General features: G+C 42.3%; 1 long non-coding RNA gene across 1 annotated transcript; it reads left to right on the top strand.

Annotated features, from left to right (window-relative positions):
- Positions 1-4,737: 4,737 nt before the first annotated feature.
- LOC147315712 (uncharacterized) lies at positions 4,738-12,181 on the top strand. The gene is made up of 3 exons (XR_015124390.1): positions 4,738-4,930; positions 10,674-10,903; positions 11,014-12,181. It is a non-coding gene; the product is annotated as an uncharacterized LOC147315712 (long non-coding RNA).
- Positions 12,182-19,169: the final 6,988 nt, after the last annotated feature.

The following is a 19,169-nucleotide window of genomic DNA, read 5'->3' as shown; positions in this document are numbered from 1 at the left end:
AAACAAGTTTTCTTCCCACGCAGAGTGAACAGCGGACGCTAATGTTTGTCACTTTTTACTGGATCAAACTTAAATTAAGGTCATCTTCCAGCTGTGATCCCATCTACGTCCGGATCATTTTGTGATGTGGAGCTCATGGACCTGTTAGGTCCTGAACAGTTTTCAAAACCCTGGAAGCATCAGAGGGTCTGAGGACGCCGCTGTGGCGTGTCCTCACTTCATCTTGTTTCTGCTGTCACATCCAACGAGGCCGATGCCACAAAGCGTGCTCAGCCACACGCTTGCATTTTAATGGATGACACACTTTAGCGACTTTGCTGCAACTGGTCATTATTTTGTCCCCTGCAATTACGTTACCCTCTCGGCCCTCGGTTCGCCGCCCTCGCATCCTCATCAGCCCAGAAAATATTCAAATGAGTGAGAGACGCTGCGGGCCGGCGAATGAGAATGAAGCGAGGAGACAGCTTCGAGGCCGGCGGAGTCGCAACGTGTTAGGAGGCCAACAGACTCCTGACCCCGTTACTGAGGGACCCGCCTGGTCTCCAAAAACCGCTAATAGGCCCAAGTTTCGCTGTTTTTCCAGCTCGGCGCACATTGATCACTGTGTTTGTTCAAATCCAACGATGGGGAGAAGATTGGGCACGGAGGGAAGCTCGCCGTTTTCCCAGGAGTTTACTAAAGAGGTGCGTGTTCAAAACTTTGTCCCAGAATGTGCCAAACGCGACCAAATGTTTACCGACACACTCGTCCCCTCTCGGGCTCCTCCTGCGGTAAACGCAGTGATGCTCATCTCTCACAGAAACGCATCACTGAGCCTCACGCAAACTGACAAAAGCATTTCCTTCCCCATGAAACATTCACACGTTTTACTCCGAGCTTCATGTTTCCTCTGTGATCAGGATCCTTGCAGGGCTCGGCTCAAATCTGAGGAGTTTCAAATACATGAGACACAGCTCTCCACCAAATGAAACTTTATCATAAATTTCAGCAGCAGAAGTAAAACACTGAGGATAGATGACATGCTCAAGTCCATCTTTGAGACATAAAACTCACTGAAGAGGCAGCTGATCACCTCCTTATGTCCTCAGCACAACGCCTTTCACCTTTCAGAAGAACAAAGGTGTGCCTATTTTTGTAGAATCTGAATGTGTCAGAAACACTGAGCAGGGTTCAAAGCTGCACTTTGCTGCCACTTAAACTGGCCTAGTTTGGTTCACGTTTTCAGCTCTGCTACAAACTCAACAATCTGACTTTAGTTCGAATGCAAAGACTGTACATAAAAGATGGGGATCCAGCTTCCACGCTATCATCATGAGGTCACTCACTGGTTTCTTGGCTTCAGATTTTGAAGCCACTGCATTTGTATTTTGGCCTCAAACGTTTGCCCACATGGTGTGGAAGCTATCTGCTAATGCTAGCTAGCATGGGATGCAAAGTGTTAGCCTGTATGGATACATCACACAGATAACGGCAAGACCTTCTTTGAAATGTGACACAAAGGAGATATTTTGTCATCTGCTGACCCATCCATCCACCCTAACCACCTCTGTCCCTTTTTCAAGTCACCACTAGAGGGCAGTGTCACTTGATGGTAAACCTTAGGCTGTACATAAAAGGCTGAAGTCTGAACAGTAGTGCTCTGGATAATGCCAGAAGGGACTACATTCAGCACCCGAGGGTAAAGTGCTAATGCTAGCAAGCTCTATTAAGAAGATGCACTAATAAACTGTAATTGTGCATCACACAGGCACAGATGTGGTTAAGATACTGATATGAAACTGGACATAAACATCAGTTTCCTGTTCAAGTGCATCGGCTCCATCAACCTGACCTCCCCCCCATCCTTCAGTCATTGTTACAGCTGTCATTAGAGGGTGTGTCTTAAAAATATAAGCTGTAAATAAATGATGGCTGTAGCTACTGTGACATCACTGGTTTAAGTATTGTGGTCATCACCGTCCTGGTTTTAGCAAGACAGGTAAAGCACTAAGTTATCAGGTAATGCTAGTGATGTCAGTCAAAGAGGCCACGCCCCTATTAGCGCAAATGTTAAGCTTTAATACAATTTAAGCTTTCTCCACCTGTACAGGTGTTACAAAGGTGGTAATTACCCATAGAGACGAAGCAGTTTGTGTGTCAGGCTGTAACCATGTTTCTTTCTGGTCTATGGGGACTGACTCACTGCTGGTGCCTCCGCTGGACGTTAGAGGAACTGCAGCTTTTCCTTCCTCATTGGCTTCATCTTTCAGGATTTGATGTTTGGTTTTGCCGAGCCCACAGCTGCGCTTTCTGTTGTTCTAATGAGCTTTGGAGCCTCGTTTTTTGGATGATATGTCAAATTGTTGGAGCTAACAAGTCGCACAGCGCCGCTCGTATTTCCCCCCAACACACACTCGCAGAAGCTGGAACCCGTTTAAGTGCCTCTTCTGAAGAATTTCATTTCCTCTCCAAAGGAGGATAATCCCTCCTCTGGTTTTGTTCTGCGGCTTTCAGAGGAGATTTTGACCAAACAATCAAAGAAGTACTTTTCCTTGGAAAGCTTAGCGGGAGCTTCTGCTCCCTCAGCGCTGGATGTGCTCAACAGTCATTAAGCCTGTAACGAGGTCCTGCAGCATTTCAAAGTCCGGAGTGGCAGCGTTTTTATGAGTGTTGACTTCACACGCTTGTTACAAAACAAATGGTATTGAGCTTTTGTAATCTGTGACCAAAATCCCCACCAAATGAACAGGATCAGTGCAGCGCCGCTGCTTTCTGGGTCAAATCTGACACCGCCGAGGTCGACGCTGCCCGCCCCACGGTCAGCTCAGGTCACACCGGCCGACTGCGTACACGCAACCTAACGAGGAAAGTAGAAGTACATTTACTCGAGTACTGCTTGCTGACATTCCACTACTCTTTCAGGAGGGCGGAGTCAGGATCTCACCTTAAAAAACCAAACAAGCTGAAAAAAAAATAGATTTCTGACATTTAAATAGTCAGATCTGGACAAATCTCTTGGCTCTCTTATTAGAGATTAAATGAGCGACCATGATGATATTTATAGGCAGTGTTGGAGGGTTTATGCAGAAGCAAACACCTGCTGATGTAATGTACAGGCAGAGTGAAGATCTCTTTACTTCGAGCGCACCTGTTTGGTCTCCTTCACAGTCTCAGTGTCTCTAGTAATAATAGTTCCTGTAACAGCTCCAAAGGCTGCCGTTGGATTTGAGCTGATAGACCCTGTGCACGAGAAAATGCTAACTTCCTCGTTTGAGACCGGATGTGGGGTTGTACATTTCCGGTAGCTTTACTTTGCGGTCAATCGCTGCTGCGAAGATATATCCTCCAAAATCATGTCCAAAACTCGAAAACGGAAAGATGGCGTTAAGTTACAAAGAGCAGAAGGTGGGAACACTCACCGCTGTTGTGTCATAAAAAAGTCTAATGATCAATTTTGACGTTTAAAGCGTTTAGATCGATCAGTTGTTTGCATCACTCAACACAAGCAGAACTGCATCACTGCAGCAGAAGACACATCGTCCACATTCAGAAGCACATCTCTGTATAGTGACTGGTCTCATGATTTAAACAGGCAAATGTTCAGCATTCAAACTACAGGTGAAGAATAGTCGAACCAGATTCACCAGGTTCACCTTTCACCTCGCTGTTTCACAGATTTTAGTGCAAGTTTGCATGCTTTTTTTTCTCGTGTGATTTCTGAGGATAAAAAAACTGACTGGAATACAATGATGATGAGGAGGAGGAGGAGGAGGAGAGCAGCGTATGTAGGGCAGCCTGCTGGAGGTGGAGCGCGGCTGCAGGGAGGTGACTGAGGCTCTGCTGGTCTTTTAGGAATATGTCGGGTTAAGAAGGATTACAGCGTAGAAGGATATCTGCATGAAAAGCAGAGATGTGGTGCACGTGCTCAGTGCGGTCATGGCAGCCGCAGCAGCAGCCGCGGGGGCGATAATGATGTCAGAGGTCCTCTGAGGTCACAAACCCTGACCTCAGCTGCGCCAACTGGAGCAGAAAACCTGGAGGGGAAGGGCGGGGCCTGTGACCTCACTGATGGCTGGTCGCTCGAATCGACTTTCAGAGGTGTTCGCGTCGTTTATATGGCTGACAGATTAAAGGAAAAGCCAACATCGAGCTTTTCATTCTGCAGCTTTGCTTCTCCTCATGGTTTTATGCTTTGATGATGAGGATGAAGATTCAAAAGCCACCATCAGTGTTCAGTTGGGCTGAGATACGAGGACTCTGAAGGAGTTAGCACAAAGTGGGAATCACCAGATTTTTAACGTTTTGTCAAATGCAGAGTGTCGGAATAACAAATATTGCGATTTTGTTAGTTATCTCACGTCACCTTTGATCTTTTTGAGATTGTGAAGCAAACAAACACTCTCACTAAAGTCAGTCTGCAACTGAATGCTGCAGAGTTGCCAATCACATGCATTGTGTTTTGTCCCTGGATCATTTTCATCTTCGGTACAACATTCAGTGACTTCTTGCGTCCTGTGGGAGACAGCGCTATCATCCTGTACGCGGTCTGTAGGAGATACATAAGCTCAGTGTGATAAATTATATATTAGCCTCACATGGGTCCTTCTGGCTGCTGTAAAGTCGAGCTTTAACAATACTTCCTAATTCCCAGCCATCACATGCTCCTGATAACTCTGTGCAGGAACATTCTGGTGGCAGAAAAACAGGAAATGAGTAAAAGAAAGTGACGCCCTCTGAACGCAGGCGTTTAGACTAAATTCAGTCATTTCATATCCAGCAGGTTCCAGAAATCTGAGCTGAAACTGAATCTGGCTGCGCATTGCATCATACCGCTGTGGTCACAGCACCATGGAGCTGTTATGGACGTTTATTGATACTGGATTCTCTTTAATGAACCACTAGGGGGCAGCACCTGTGTTGGCACTCGACAGGAAGTCGAAGCTGGTTTCTGGTGAGTTTACAGTGACTCCTTTTTGGTTCGTACTGGGTAAAACATCAAGTCTAAAAAGGCAGACATGTAATGTGTCAGACAGGAGGGTTTTCCTGCACATGCTCACTGGATGTCGCTAGATTCACACCACAGTCGTCACATCTGGTGAACTCAGACAAAGGAAGCTCATTTCCACCACTTGTGTCTTTGACCTCATTTTTTGGTCACTCCCTGCAGCTCAGGGTCGCAGATCGACGGAGAACCACTCCTGATCAGTCGTAACCAGACTGCATTTTGTTCACATCTGTCTCAGCCCGATCCAGTTGTTGAAAAACGATTAGTTTTAATCACGTGTGAAAAGGTTTTCCTCCCATCCTCGCCTTTCACAATAAAAGCCCCACACAGTGAGTGTAAAATAGATTTTGTCTTTGTTTCATGAACCAAATCCACGTTTTCTTGTTAAAGTTGGTTAAAAATCAGAGCGTGAATCACCTGATCTCTACCTGTGGCTGAGGCTGTGCGTCACTAATGCTGTAATTCTTCCTGCTGTCATTTTCTGATTCCTCAGAGCCGCCTCGTTTGAAACGTCGGCCCTCCACAGGAAGCAGTTGTGTGATCAGAATGAAATCACTGTGTTAATCTCCGCGTGTTGTGTAACGCTGGCAGTGAACACTGTGTTCAGACAGGCGGGATCACTGCATCTGTTTACAGCGACCTGCAGATTAGATGCGACCTCACACTTCAAATAGAGACTAATCCGACGCAACACACACACACACACACACACACAGCGCCGAGCTCCGCGGGAACATTAAAGTCAACGACCTAATCCCCCGAGGCCGAACAGAAACACTTAGAGCCACAATCACTGTCTGTTTAACATCCAGCAACACACACACACTACAGCTGCTTCCCTCTCTTAAAGCAACCAAAATCTTTTTTTATCACCACACACACACACACACACACACACACACACACACACACACACACACACACACACTTGTTTTTCTTGTAGCTGATTTGTCAACTTGTTTAAATCCTGGATTTTTTTTCTGAGAGCTCCAACCACAGATCAGTGAGATAAAAGTGATAATAGGATCTTAATATTCAGACCTACTTCTTCACTTTCTGAACTTTGTGTTTTAAATGTTCAAAAATTAAAACGGGCGTCCTTCTGCTCCACCTGCAGAATGTTTGCAGCCTGATACGGTGCTCTCTATCGTTACTTCCCCATTTATAACAACCCAGAGGGTTTTATTTTTAACTCACCTGTGTAGGCTCAAATTTAGCATTATTAGGGGCGTGGCCTCTTTGACTGACAACTGAATGATGTCACAGATGACTCTATAGGTGCTAGCTGTCCGCGAGGCTTCGCCTCAGCTAACTGGAGCCCCTGAATTTGACCTCTGTGCTCAGTCTGTTCTTAATAATATTGTTTTAAACAGCACTACATCATCAGCATTTAATGATGTCATATGCTCATTTTTAGCCCTCAAGCATCATAGCAGATTGTTGTCCCTCCGGCTAAACGACCTCCTCAACATGTCTTGTAGTTCTCCAGAGGCCTGGTAATGAACTAATCATGTGATTCAGGTGTGCTGACCCAGGGTGAGGTCTAAAACCTGCAGGACACCGGCCCTCGAGGCCTGGACTTGCCCACCCCTGGTTTAAAGCCAGCAGCGTTCCTGTGCTATGCACTGCAAGCTTAAACCTGCATTACTTTTAATGGCCACTGGGGGGCGATAACTGCGGCTGCAAAAAGACTTCCAGTCTGAGATTATGGGCTCAGGCACATATCGGACACAAGCACTCGCAGCACCTTCAGAGTGCGGTTCGCAGGCAGCATCAGCGGAGACGCTGTATTGGAGGACTTTATGACACCCTTCCACCTGAGGCTAGCTTACCTCAGAACAGGTAACGCCTCCAAGCGATGATGCAAATGTGTGGGGCTCAGACAGGAGATGGGCCAGTTAGAAAGGAGGGCAAACTGACAAAGACAGGAAGTGTAGCTGACAGCAGAATTCCCAGGAATACACCGAGACCAGCTCCATTACGTTCCAGCTGTGATGTAATCGTTCCCACTGAAGACAAAGATTTCAATTCCAAAGACTCTGTGGATAAAACGTTCCTCTGAAACGCTCCTGCTGTGATCTGAACCCATGATGGCAGAAAATGTGTGGAGATGCACAAACACACGATTCCTGCAGAAACTTTCCTCAAAATACAAACAGTGTGTACAATGACCAGTCAAAGCGTAGGTTGGAGCGACGTCTTCAGCTCACAGATACTTTCACAGATTTGAGGCTCATCTCTTAGCTCCAACAACCATGTCAGTATATCTTCATTAGGGATGGGTACCGGTGTCCGGTGCCATGATGGTCAAAAGTCTGGCTGTACTTCACAGCAAAATATGCAAACTCAGCAACAACAAGTGCTTTAAGCTGATACTGTCAAAGGAGGTAACACCTCGAATCCGATGAAACACCTGGCGACGCATAGCGTTTTTTTTTTTAAAAGCCGAGAAATGCGCCGTATTTGATAGCTTGCTGCGAGACCTCACACCGGGCACATCTACTGCGGGTGGGTTGCCTGTTATGCAACATCCCCCAAAAACCCGAAGAGGAGAGTCCTGGCCCCTAGCCCTGCCAGTGTAGCAGAAATGATGATGCAGCAGCAGCCGTTCTTCTCTGCGTGAGTAGCTTAATGTTGTTCGTGTGTGTAATTTACGTTGAGTAGACTAACCACGTTATTACATTAATGCATGTAAGGTGAACTAGCAAACATAATCATAGCTACATGCAGCTGTCCTCTTGTTTGATGGCAGATACTCCCTTCACCCTGGACAAAAAGGCTAAAATGACCAAAGAAAAAGTGGAAAACAGTTAAACATGAGAGGATTTAAGTTTGTGTTTTTTTCCATTGTTTAAGCACTGCTTCCAGCCAAGAGTGATACCATATATGCCCCATAGCTGCAGAAAAGGCTAACATTGTTATCTTTTTACAAAAAACAGATGAACATGAGAGGTTTTTGGACCAATTTTGTGTTCTCCATTCTTTAAGCACCGGTTTGAGCACCGTTTAAGCACCGGCACCGTTTCAAAAGTACCGATTTGGCACCGGTATCAGATAAAACCTAAACGATACCCATCCCTAATCTTCATAAACTGAGTTACCGTGAGAACAAACTGGTCTCCTCTCATTTCCAGTCTGATAAATGTGAGCTGTGACTGTGTTTAGAGAGCAGATGCAATCATGTAAAACTGCAGACAGTTAAAGAGAACACAGGCTGAGGTCCGATGAGGTGCAGTGCTCCTGCTGCAGCAGCAGGGCGGCGACGTTGAGCTGAGTTTGAATGCTGCTCGTTTTGACGTTGATGCTGTTTGACGTCCCGCCGCCTCCTCGCTCACCCACAGTCAAACACTGAGTGCTTCACTCCCATTAACAATGGATAGGGTGTGTGTGTGTGTGTGTGTGTGTGTTTGGCTTTCTGAATGCTGACTCCAGTACTTGATCCTACAGTTACTGTGACGCCGCTGCTTCCATCTTTTCTTGAACTTATTACTACAAGCAGTATTTCAGTAGCACTGCTGGTAGTAATGGTACTGCACACTGGTTATCCCTGTCCTGCACAGTGGGAGGTATTCCACTGATGAAAAATAACTCACCAGCCACTTCATTAGGTACACTTTGTTATTTTACCTTCAGACTTGTTTGAATTCTTCATTTCACAGATTCAACAAGCAGCTGCAAACATTCCTCAGAGATTTAGTTCTATGTCGACATGACATCATCACCATGTGAATATTTATTTATTTTATTTAGGACAGTGCATGTTAATGAACATAAATGTAAAAAAAAATAATACATGAATGTAAACATACCAGATTATAGCCAAGGGCTAATTTCCATCTGTTGTCCTTAAGCATAAAAAATAGGCATAATAATTCATAAAAATTAATCATTCATTCATAATAAAAACTCCATCACCAAACTTACACATACACACCATTCTGTTCCCAAATAAAACATTAAAACTATACAACTCATACATGATCACACACTTGATTTGTCCATAACCAGTTTTTAAGCTTTGCCTTAAACAAATTGAATGTAGAGCATTCTCCCGTTCCACCACATCCTGTTTCTGGTTAAAGTCTATCGGCCCATCCATCAGCCCCACCTCGTCCATATTCCTTAAAAATAATTGCAGTTGTCACTAGACAATAGTAATCCATAGGCTGTAATATATTAATGATGGACGTAGCCACCGAGACACCACCCAGTGGTGATGTCACTGGTTTGATCTGAGACCCCACTGTGGTCATCGCCATCCTAGTTTTAAAGAGCCATACCCCTTTTGGACAGGTGAACCACTAAATTATCAGGTAATACTATGGTAGCTAAGAGGCCCCGCCTTAATAATACAGATGTTGAGCCTTGATACAATTTAAGTTATAAAAACACATGTAGGTGTTTTGAAAGGAAATTATCTATAGAGACCAATCAGTTTGTGTATCAGCCTGTAAACGTGTTTATTTCTGCTGTAAAGGTTTAACATGGGAGTCTATGGGGACTGACTCACTGCTGCCGCCCTGCTGGGCATCAGGGGAACTGCAGGTTTCTTTCTTTAGAATCTATATTTGGAAGTTAGTTTAAACCTTTTTGGACTTAAATATGCCTGAAATATTTAACATTTATAGAGAGGGAAAAAGGCTTTGATTATATTTATATTCTTATTTTGTTCATAATAATTTATCTAAACACATATTTTATTTAAATATGTCCTTTCTTTAAATCATAATTAAAATTAAATATTAGTAATATTAGTAATTCAAATCATATTATTTAATAGGATTAAATAAATGTAAACTGAAAAACAAACTATTCCTTAATTTTAAATATAAATGAAGAATTGAAATGGCACCAAAAAAACGTTTTTCTTAAAGTTGACGAAGAACTATAATTAGTCTTTCACTTAACTAAAATCAACCTGTTAGCATCACACAGTGTCCTGTTTTATCCTGCTTTGTCTCACCTGCAGACAAATGTAATTTACTGAGTTTTAAAACAGTGAACACAAACCTCTGGAGCCTGAGACGCTTTCATTAAAGAGTTATCGGCCTTTAGTCTTTAAAATCGTTTGGCATTAATCATCAGAAGTGCAGATACATAACTCTGTGTTGGCAGATTAATCAATCACAGTCAGGCGTTTTCAGCGGCGATGCGGCGGCAGATAAAATGTCAGCGTTTGAGCCCGGGGCAGTAGAAACAGGAGCAGCTGAGTGTGTGGATGCAGTTTGCTGCACTGAGCAAATCTCTCCAAATTTCAAGTCGATACCAGCTTGAGTTTCCACCGTGTTTCAGCTGCAAATGTCAGCGTGTGTGTGTGTGTGTTTAACAGTAGGTAACGTATTGACTGTGGATGAATGCATGAATGGATGGATGGACAGCTGGGTTGGTTGGTTGGTTTAGCAGGAACAATCGGAGGGCAGCAGGGTTAGCTGTGTTTCCATACAACAGATAACTGCCAGAGGGTTGAGGGGTGTGTGTGTGTGTGTGTGTGTGTGTGTGTGTGTGTGTGTGTGTGTGAATAAGGGGATGGAGAGAGCGAGAGAGAGAAGGGGTAAACAAGGCCCAGAGATCAGAAATTTGAACATGTGACCTCAATATCTCTGGTTTGAAGGTCGGACTGCATGTTGCAGAAAATTGGAGTCAGGATAATAACACGTACGACGTGTTTGTTTTCTAAATATACTTTTAGTTTCAGGTGAGGAAACAGCTGATATCTGTGGAGCACATATGCACTCCGGCGAGCCTCTGAGAATCAGGGTGGAGGGCGTCCATGCTGCGGTCACACAGGGCAGAGTGGAGTCAGACTCTTTGAGTCAGAGTCTTTGAATAAAGGAAAGAAATCCAGAAAAGCATCATCATCAAAGCTCATGTCCCCTCCAGCTCTGTGATGAGCTGATCATCTGTAAACGATCCCGGGAGGTGATAAACAAATATTTAAATCTGACCGATGCAATAATATTAACTGTGATCATTTTTTTGAAGTAAATACTCCACAGACCAACCTTCTTCCTTCCACCTGCTCCTCTCAGGCGCTGTCCTTCAGGACGTGCTGAGTGCTGATGAAGAGGAGGGAGCGGAGGAACCTTTTAAAAACTGAAGGTCACTTCTAACAAAGCAGCGCTTTGACCAGAGAAACAAATCTCACCCTGACTGTGTGCGAAGGTTCAGCTGCTGCGTGTTCCCGGGAGAAAAAGGCCACAACTTCAGAAACATGGTAACACTGCTCAGCATGTGACGTTCACAGGAGATACGTAAAAGTCAAACACTGGATCTGTACGTCTGACAACAGCTTGATACGATAATTATAACCAAGATTATTAGAATAATAATAAAATACACTTGAAACAAGCATTTTATGAAAAGAAATATCCTTATAAATATAATTAATAAAAATAAAGAAGTAAATATCTTCAGTTTTAGAACTCGTTCATCTAACGAGGCTTTGGATGATCAGTGAGAGTCGACTGTTTACAAAAATCAGTGTTTTTATATTTAACACCTGTGCTGTAGATCTGACGATGAAATCAAAGTAAACAAGCAAACGTGCAGTGGAAACTCAGCCAAACAAACTCAAAAGTCAAAACAAAATAAACATAAACACTAATATAAAAAGAAAAACGATGATGACAGACGTTGAACTTTATTTATGGGCAAATTAATGAGTTTCCTCAGATGTGACAGGATTTTGTGTACATGCACTTTTTGTTTACTGACCATATTCAAAAGTGAAGTCGTCCTTCAAAATAAGAGTACAAAGGTGTTTTGGTCCGGCTGCAGAGGCTTTTGTAGGACTGCTGTGACGCTGTCTGCATGTGTCAGGTAGCAAATAAATGATTTTATGATTTTTGTTTTGGAGTTATTCCGTCTTGATTTGGACAGTTTGAGTCTGTGTGACATCTGGAAACATTATTATTACATTCTGTCCGCACTGAGTACTTTGAATCGTTGCCTCGGCCCTTACAGCGCGAGTCCTTCCTCTTCATGTATCTGCAGTCACGTCTCAACTTTTTACTTATTTTTAAGGATTATTTGATCAGAAGTTTATTGTTCTGGGATTTAAGCTCCATCAGCCTGTAGATCTGTGATTGGTCCAAGAGAGGGAGCCAAGAGAGAGAGAGAGAGAGGAGTTTACCCCTCCTTTACCTTCAGATAGCACCCCCCCCCCCCCCCCCCCCCTCAACTCTACTGACTGCTCTGTGTGTGTGTGTGTGTGTGTGTGTGTGTGTGTGTGTGTGTGTTTGATGCTCATGCGGACCGACAGCCGAGTCTTCGGGTCACTCTCTGGGACGTCTCGGGACCCCGATCAGTCCTGGCTGAACGCCAGACTGTCTGGGGGGGGGGGCTCTGTCTCAACAACACCAACACACACACACACACACACACACACACACACACACACACACACACACGCACACACACACACACACACTACATATCTTCTATTTGCATGTAGGTGCTGTGTATCGTGCACATTAACTTTGAACTCTCTTGTGCAGTAATAACTGCAGACTGCACTGCATTATGGGAAACATGCATGATGTCACTCTAAATGTTTAAATCTGTAGTTTTTTTTGTCAGTTTTGTAGTTTTACTGTCTTTGGAGCACGCGTGTTTCACACAAAGTCACATCTGGACAATATCAGGTAATATTTTAAAAATCTGTTTCTAAATCAGTGGATTTGATCCTGTGAATGACCTTTAACCTCGTCCTGTGGTCATCAACATCCCAGGTACAGGTAGACTGCTTCACGTTAACGTTGGACAGAAGGTGTTTTTAGTGCAGGAAGCACTAACCTCAACTTCTTGTTCACTTCCTGTGATGGAACCAAGCATCTGTGTTTGGATCGTGTCAGCGATGAGGAGCTAGCAACGCCATCCAAGCCACGACTGCAGACTCTCCTGGGACTGGCGCATGCCTGCTGCTACCATCACATGATCGACATGATTGACAGCCACGCTGCCAAAGTGGTCGCAAGAAAAATTAGTTTTGATTTAAAGGCTTTGTTGGAAGCACAGGTGGGTGATGGTCGCTGATGGTGAGAGGTCTTGGTGCTTAACTTCCTGTTTGGGTTTTTTATTCTAGTGTTTGAAGCTTTGAAAGATTTCGTTATTATTCTAACGCTGACTCTGATTTCGTGTCATATCGTTGAGATCCTGTTTTGACTCTGTGGTTTTCTGATTGGCTGTCGTGCGATCCTGTGTTTTGGTTCATGTCTCCATTATTGTTTCACTTTGTGGTTTCTACTGAGAAGTTGTTGTTTTTATTTACTGGACTTGGTGCCTCCTTGTCTCTCACATCTTGTTGAGCGTTCATGTCAGTGTTTGTGATGGTCTGCTCCTCCCTGATTGGTTCACCTGCTGGTCATTACTTCCTCACTTGTCCCACTGCAAATTTTGGGAACATATTTAATCTCTGAGATATCTCAACATAGTGAAATACAACTTTTTGGGCTTCAGTTAAAGAAACAAACGTGTAAAATGACACATAATGTTGTTTAAACCTCGTGTTTCTCTCGTCTTTGTTGCGTTTCCATATCTCAGCTTCGATTATCAAAGCAGTTCTTTGGACTTTTATATCTGGTGCTGTGGATTTATTGTGTTTGCCTTGGTAGTATTACGACAGAAATGTTTCCAGTAATGTTTTTATCTAAATATTTATATAGAATATGTATATTCTGTATTTAAAATAATATTTGAAATATGGAAAAATTGGACTCACTAAATAGTAAAACAATAATAATATTAATAACAATTGGGAAATACTCCCAAAAGATGTTTTTAGAGCAGATACTGTTGCACAGATTCATTTTGATACTTTCAGTTACCTGGATAAAACTGCATGTCAGAGCATTTTTCGATCATCAGCCCGCTGAGGCTGAAATTAAAAATACTAAAGTCTGATATGTAGCTTCATAATCATCTCTTCAACCACTCAGCCTGTTGATTTATGAATAGTTAACCCCTTTAAGTAAATCCCGTTTTTATGACCTTCCGGGGGGTAAAACAGGATTCTTGAAACTACCGGCTAAACGTTTTCCGTAACAGGAAGTGAAGGTTAGCGAACATCAGAGATGGGCAGTTACTGTAATCTGATTACTTTTTTCAGGTAACGAGTAAAGTAAGGGATTACTATTGCAAAAACTGTAATTAGATTCCCGTTACTTTCCCGTAGGAACGCTGCGTTACTGCGTTACTTAAACCGTGATTTTTTTGCGAGAATGTCTCACGACAGTGACGTAAGCGAGTGCGCCGTTCGTGGCAACAGCTGTGTGCAGATCAACAATGGATCACATATCGAGTGCAGAGAGAGTATGAGCGTGCAGCGTTTAAAGCGTGGAAGTACTGACCTTACTTTGAGTTTGATTCCATAAAAAGTGACAAAAACATTAGTGTCCGTTGTGCGTGGGAAGAAAACTTGTTTTTACAGCGAAAAAAACCCCTAAACTTCCAACAAGCACCGAGTAGCTACGACGTAATGGATTCTTCCACTGACCGCGGCACACCTGCACCAGGGTAAACCTCCGCCTACCCTGCTCCTGCTTTACAGGTGAAAATAGAGCAACAGGACCGCTGAGTCTTTGACTTTATTTATTTTCTGCTGTGTTTTACTTGCATCTATTTGAAAGACTGAGTGTAAACACAAAAAGTATTTTATTTTATGTGCTGGAATGTGCAGAAAATAGGTTTAAATATTAAACTAATTTCTTCCAGTCAGAGAATGTTGCATATAATTTAATTTTTGCTTGATGCATAAAGTTAAAAGATTAAAACTAATAAAACAAGTTTTAAAAAGAGACTTTTCCATTTGATTACATTTTGTATGATGATTATGCAGAAAAAGTAGAATTGGGCTGAAAGATCTATCGCTTTATCACCTCTTCAGGTTGTAAATCGTGTTTTTAAAAAGTAACTAAGTAACTAAGTAATTAATTACTTTTGAAAATAAGTAATCAGTAAAGTAACGGGATTACTTTTTGGGCAAGTAATCGGTAATTAGTTACTTATTACTTTTTTCAAGTAACTTGACCAACACTGGCGAACATTAATGGAAAACGCTGCAAAAGCACACAAAACACAACGGAAATAGGAAAAAACACAAGGGAAGTGTTTCTGGGGAGACAATAACCCGACGCACCAGTTGCAGGAACTCAAAACATGGTGGGTGTGTCTTATCATGATTCATAAAATACTGATGACGGATTTTTGTGCTAATAGTTAGGCTAACACACTTACTGTTCATCTTTTCTTTCCTCACAAAATCGACAGATCCTCCGCTTTTAAGTGTCTCTCAGTTCTCAGCATTTTTTGGATTATTGTCTCCCCAGAAACACTTCCCTTGTGCTTTTGGAAATCAGTTTTTTCCTTTTTCCGTTGTGTTTTGTGTGCTTTTGCAGCGTTTTTCTTATTGCTGGTGTTTTCTTTAGTTGCAGTCCGTTTGGCCTCTCAGGGCCACCGTAAGGTTGTCCTAAGATGGCACACTATCTCGTATCAGTTCAGTGACATAAATGCTAAAATGCAGATTTGATTTGAGTAAAACAACATTTTCTACTCTCTCAGCCTTTTTGCATTTCCTCATTTCTTATTTTAGCTTGCACATTATTTCTTTCTCTCAACAGGTGAAAAAAAAATCCTCCCCTGAAGTGTTAATGGGTAAATGTGACACTGCAATCAACACATCAGTGCAGGATTTTTACGCCCTCGAGCACGAAATAAAGAGCAAAGTAAAACAATAGTATTCACCTCATCTAATGAGAACCACATGCACCTGCTTTGCTTTGCTAGCTAATATACTGAAAGTAAAAACTAACAAGTAGCTAATTTTATTTAATGTGAGTGCATTTCAATACATTTAAAAACACATTTTTCACTGTCAGTCTTTGAATATTTCAGTATATTTTCCAGTGTGTGTCACATGTATGTGCGCTGTGTAGCAGCACAGTGTAAAATGACAGTACAATGCAGATGTGATGCTGTAAGTCAGTCGAGTGTATTTAATCGTGTTTCTCTGCTTGCATGAAATTAAATGTCATGTTTTCACCTCTTGCAGGTTTTCTGTTGACTGTTGACGATACTCGGACTCTCTCAGGCACTGTGTGCCTCACATTTCCTCATTCATGTCTGTTTAAGCTCTAATTCACACGCACTGAGGTCACACTCTCAGTTTGGAGCATAAAAGAGCAGCGGGACGACGGACATGAGGTTAGATACACAGACAGACAGTCATTAAGACATTCCTCTGCACGCCGAAGCGCTCACTCATCCCTCGGCCTCTTTCTTCTTTTGTATTTCAGCCACACACTCCTGAAGGCTGCTGGGAGAGGCACGGGAGGGCGTCTCTGTCTGGACCTGCGTCGCTATGGGTCTTCAGTCCAGCACTGCACAACAGCAGCAGCAGATTTGGAGGGCGTTTGGCTCGGTTCATCGGCTCTGAACGAGCGGCACCGCGGTGGCTCTGATTGGCTGGCTGGACATCCACTGAGCGCGACTTCAGGTGACGGAGAGGTTTAAGGTAAGACTCGTGTTTTCATACTGAGACAGCAGCTGTTGACTCTCAGCTCAGTCTGGCTGGTGTCTTCGGTGCTGTTATGCTGCTAAAAATTCTGAATTCTGATTGGTTGGAAGGTGTGGATTTAAATAACTGGAAACCTGTAATGGAGGCGATATTCTGCCAATATGAATCAGTGTGCTAGCAACAAACTGCAAGCAGAGACAGCCAGTCCTCAGCTAAGGAGAAGCTAGAGAGCTCAGGTTATTTCTGTAAACACCAGCAACAATCTAAGGAGGACAAACCAAACTGGACACCTCGATGGGTGATGTCACAGTGGTTCAGGCCATCCTTTATATACAGTGGATTAACTGTGCAATTTGGTTCAGATGGAAAGCTGAAAACAGATTGAAGGAGATTAAAAAGAAAAATTCAAATAAAAAGTTACAATTGGTTTTTTGTCAACAAAGCAAATGCATTTTTTCCAGTATCCAGCAGGGGGCGACTTCTCTGGCTGCAAAAACACGATTGTCTATGACAAAATTTATCTATGGACTCTATAAACACTTCCCTGATCATGTTTAATGAATATAAGATGAGTTTGTTTTGTAAATTATAATCCCAAACACCACTTTATTGACACTAAGAGCAAAACAGCAGCGTGTTTTTCAGGTAAGCTACTTTTGACTGATGAAGTCAACATCTAAAAGTCCAGCTGAAGGCTTTTTAAGCAGAACTTTGTTTAACCAACATTTCTGTCTGTTTTACAATTTGTAATATGGCTCCAAACACCAGCTCATAATTATCACCACTGAAACTTAGGGTTTACTCACACCAGAGCACAGTAACCTCCCCGTGATGACCAACAATCAGTGGTTGCATTCAGTGTTTTTGCTGTCACAGACTGATTGGTAGAAAATGGTAGAAAAGCAACCGATCTGCAAACAGTCCAACAATCACTGTCAAATAATTACAGTCTGATTTATAGTTAGCGTGCAGTCAGGGTTTTTATTCTTCTTTATTTTGTTCATTTTGTTTATATTGTTTAATTTTCTTTGTCGTTTAATGTATGAGATTTATCTGTTTTTTACTGGAGAGCACTTTTTTTAGAGTGAACTTTTTACACTAATGCAAAATTATGTTTTAAGTCATTTTATTAATCTTGCCCACATGAGGTCACACTGGACTCGTATTTCTCATGATGACAGATGAATTGACAGCTGTGACATGTTGTGATTTGGTGCTGTGTGAATGAAACTGAATTGAATCCATTTAATTAAATGTTTGTGTTTGCATCCTGCAGTGTAAGGAACTGTCCCACTATTGCATGTTAAAGCATATCTCAGCATTACAAGTATGATCGATTTCACACCACAATGGACTTTTCTCAGGTTATAAACGTGTTATAAACGTGTAAACAGTGTTGAAGCTGCGTCAAAAGTGTTGCTGGGGTTTGATCGCTTAAGCGAGCCAGAGCTTTGGGCTTACTCCAACACAAAACTGTGGTCTTAAAATGTGTTGCATCAAATTGATAAATAACTGAAAGTATATTGAATTTTTTAGATGTGGCATTAGGAAAAAGAGGAGCCTGGACCTCGAACTAACGTGGACGGCATCACGAGGGTTTCAGTCCTGCTCTGTTTAGGCTTTTTTCATGAACGCAGCTTTTCAAACTCACGTGACTTGACGCTGTTGTCATTGGTTAGTGATTCTAAAAATATTTGCAGCAGTTTATGACGTACGGCTCATACAAACTCAACCGAGAGCTTAAACTGGAAGTAGAAACGGAGAGCTAGTTTTCTGTGATATTCACAACACATTTCACCTGAATAACTGTGCGAATTAGATGTAATATTTATCTTTTGATTACCAATAAAGTCAATGTTACTGGATATTTAAATATGAACAAATATTCTAAAAATCTAAGATCAAATAAAAGCACATTAATACATTTAGAAGCACCAAACATTTAAGAGTCGTAGTTCCTAAATTTTAAGGCTTTTTGTCAATTTTCCACCAATAATTCATTAAGTTGACCTTAAAGAGCTAAATGGATGTAAGCTACATTTTTTTATGGATCGTAGACACGACCCCACTCCACACCCCCACTGAGTTTTATCAGCATAAAGTCAAAACTTGAAAATGAGCTGTGGTGTTGACAGAGGGACACGAATGCACACGAACGCTACCAAAAACAGAACCTACTGATGATAACGATTTCAACAAAGGATTTAAAGAACGTGCAGAACAAATTTTACCAAGAATGGTAATTTTACTCTTTCTCAGTGTAAGCATGCACGTCTTTATTAAAAAGAGCAAAAAATAATAGAACTTGTATTTTATTTACAAAACACGAGCAATAACTGATGTATTCTTCATTAAAGAGAAAAAATAGGAGTGACTTGAAATGAAAATGTGATTTCTATAACACATTTTCTTACACTTAAACAAAAGAGAAACAAAGACATGACCACACGAGCTGTTAATATAGACAAACTTAATGAATTATTGATTAACAGAACATTAAAGCATACACTGCTGAACACGGATATGCACCCAGAGGAATTAAAGATAGGATAGGAAAGCCTGAATAATGCATTGGGATATGGAAACAGTTGTGATGGATCTGAGGTCTACTCTAAGCCAGACTGGATCTAATCCTGGATCTGAGACCCCCCCCCGACCCGTTCACCCTGCCCA

The sequence above is a fragment of the Aulonocara sp. 'chitande type north' Nkhata Bay genome, linkage group LG13 (assembly GCF_057382095.1).
Source record: "Aulonocara sp. 'chitande type north' Nkhata Bay isolate Kocher_YH1m ecotype deep benthic linkage group LG13, A_spYH_male_GT1.1, whole genome shotgun sequence".
NCBI lineage: Eukaryota > Metazoa > Chordata > Actinopteri > Cichliformes > Cichlidae > Aulonocara > Aulonocara sp. 'chitande type north' Nkhata Bay.
Note: the sequence above shows the minus strand (reverse complement) of the source record. Positions and strands in the feature narration are given on the sequence as shown.